Consider the following 3,453-nt stretch of genomic DNA (forward strand, 5'->3'; position numbering starts at 1 on the left):
AGGCTTGTTCAAGGCTGTTGAAGCCTACTTCTTGGCAAATCCAGATGCCTAAATATGAAAATTCCCACGTGTGTGTGTGTGTCCTTTTTCTTGGTTGTCTTTGGCAGTGTGGTTATTGCGTTTTCTTCTTCCTTTGGCTAAATTTTCCATCCTTGTTACTGGCAAGAAAACTCGAGAGTACTGAAGTATATCTTCTATTACTTTAATAGTATTTGATTTTGTGGACATTTGGTTAATTGTATTGAAGTAGTTCTTTTCAATAGTTCATGTTATTGTATTGTTTGCAAAATACATAATAAAAATCACCATGACGTGAAGCGTTTACTTTCAATCGATGTATCGAAGGTTTTCTTTATACATAATTTGTTTTCTTTTGTTTTCCCCCAAAATCTCCTTTTCCAGGTCCATCTTTTTTCTTCTTCTTCTTTTTTTTTTTACCTTTTCCACTGTAGCTTGGTTTTTATAGAAGAAGTGTTGCTTGACCAAAATCACAATTGGTCCCTCAACTCTTTATTTTTGTTTTTGTTAATTTTGATTATCTCTTATTATTTTTTTTTGTATTTTTAAAAGAAGACAATATCAACGTCGACTTAACAAGAAAAATCCACTACCATAAAATTTGCATGTTAAAAGTTGAATGCGTTTAAAATGATGTTGAAAATGTTAAAAACGATGCAAATATATCAAAAATACATTTCTTGGGTTTTTCCTTTTTTTTTTCTCACTATTTTTTATTTTTTAAAAAATTTATTAAAAATATGAATAAAAAATTGGATAGCAATATTATACAACATGGTATAAGAAAGAACAAGATCCATTGGGTATTATATTATGATTTATCAACGAGATCCATTGGGTATTATATTATGATTTATCAACGAGATCCATTGGGTATTATATTATGATTTATCATATATATCTTGTTGGACAAGTGTATGGTTTAAATACATTCAAACAAGTCTTGACTACTTTTAATATAGATTTTTTAATCAATCACAATCTATATTAAATTGAATTTTTTTTATGTTGTTATCGGGTTTTATGATTAGTATCAGAAGTTCTAAAAATTGAATTAAGTTAGCTTTTGTTATTTTTATTTTTTATTTTATAATTTTATCTATCATCATCGTTAGATTAGTTGGTAATTTGCATCAATATAATCTAAACCGATAGTATGAAATGAAGTGTGAAAATGATACACTCATTACATATGCGCAAACATACAAATACATTTTGATCCAAAATAAACAAGCAATTTAATTATGTTCTTGATAAGGAAATTTATAGCATGTTTGTTTTTCACTATTTATACTTGATTTTGAAGTATTTTGGATGTGTTGCATAAATTAATTAAAATTTTGAATTTTTTTTTGAACTATTGACCTTGTGAGAAATTAATGTGTTTTTAGATACTAGATTAATTAGTGAGTAGGTAGAATCCAACAATAAAGTCATACACTAATTAATTTTGGGTTGCAAAGGAAGTTATACAATTCAGTTGTAAGTGTTCATCATTATTTTCAAAATCTAAGATGAAGATCTACAAAACATATAAAGGGCATAAAACTTTTTTTTTTTTTGAAGCCTCAAGAGTGAGTCGAAAAATAAGGATTGATTGGGAATTGAAATTCCTGCATTCCAAAATGCTATCTTGGGCTATGGTCCATAGCTCAAGTCTCAAAGATTCAAAAATTACAGGATTAGAGTTGCTAGAAAGTAGATTTGATTTTCTATAATATTTCCATAAATAAAAATCTTTGAATTTGCATGTTTTCTATCTCAAATCTAGCTAATAATATCAGAATAGGAAGGAATACAAAACAAGGAAGGAAACTTTCTTAATTCAGCAAGAGATAAAAATACAAGAGTATAAGAGAGAAAGGGAGGATCAATTAGGAAACGAAAACAAACAAAGAGAGACCCTTCAATACACTAAAAAGAAGAGAAGAGACATGACAAAATGAGAGTCAAAAACAGAGAAAAACAGGGGTAAAAAATCAGAGTAGATTGGAAGACATCTAGCTATTTTGTTGTAATTCTTTGCTTTTAAGTGATGTTCATCATATCAAATTTATTTATTTTTAATTTAACCATGGAGTAGATTTTTATTCTGATATTTTTAGACAGTGTTTGAAACACCGTAACAAATCTATAGGATAGAGATATCCTATGAAATTTTATAATAGTTAAAGGTTTTACGATTCTTAATAAATTTTGACAAGTTCAGAAATTTCATAAAATATATAAAGTTTGTTTGTCGAAATAATTCATTGATACTCAAGAGAGAATACTGTTTAAATTAGAAAAACCTGATTGTTAAAGTTAGAAATAATTAATTTAATTAAGAAAGTTCAAATAAAAATAGTTATAGTAAGTCAGGAATCCTAGAATCAGTAGAATTAAATTTAATAATATTTTATCAGTTGGTTGTTTGTTTTTAATCATTAATTTTTGTTTCGTAAACTATCTCATTCGATTCCTCAAATAGATTATAAATTAAAGAATTTTTATAATTAGAAGTAATTTTTATAAATTATCATGGAAAAATACTCTATTTATTATTTTATTACTTGTTATGATTCATGCACTTGCAAATTAAATCAACACTTCTCATTATTTCAATTCGATCCTTTGATTTAAAAAAATATACAAGCACATCAATAGTTACTTAAATTAAAAATTGAACATCACTAATTCTACCATAAAATAGGACATTAAGAGCATATTATGATAATTCTTTTTATTATTTTCCATATAAAATAAATGACATCATAAATGAAAAATATGATAAATGGATAGTAAATTGTCATTTTTAAAATATTAATATTTTAATAAATTATTGTAAAAAATGGTTGAAACAATTAATTGAGAAATTTCGAAAACTTTAGAACACAACAAAATTCTTAGGTATTTAATTGAGATTCGGGCTGTAGATTGAAAACTAATTTAAGCTATATCTTTTATTTATTTATTTATACAGTACGCAGTCGTCCATCCACAATTATTCTTAAAAATGATGCAACTTAGAAGTCTTTTTTCAATTCTCTCAAAAGAGAAAAGGAATACCTTCTAGATTTTTCAACTTATATTTATTTAAACCTTCTAGATTTTTCAAATTGTTTTTTTTTTCAGATTTTGTCAAGTTATTATACGATCTGCATGGGGGGGCGCTTCATTTGACCATTTGCTAATGATTTAGGCCCTATCTATTGTCATCCTGTCCGGTGGCTTTTCTTCAACTCTCTCAGCCTATATATATATATATATATATATATATATATAGAAAAGATTAATAAATATTGAAGAAATATTGCTTAAATATAAAATTTAGGCCGCCTCTTTCAGCTTTAACCTAGATATGAGTATTTAATTAACTATATAAATACAAAACAACTCAAGTAAACCATCTGAAGAAATTCCCGTCAGTTTGGAATTATTGAAGTCGTCAATATA

The sequence above is a fragment of the Populus euphratica genome, unplaced genomic scaffold, assembly GCF_000495115.2.
Source record: "Populus euphratica unplaced genomic scaffold, PopEup_1.0 scaffold183.1, whole genome shotgun sequence".
Taxonomy (NCBI): domain Eukaryota; kingdom Viridiplantae; phylum Streptophyta; class Magnoliopsida; order Malpighiales; family Salicaceae; genus Populus; species Populus euphratica.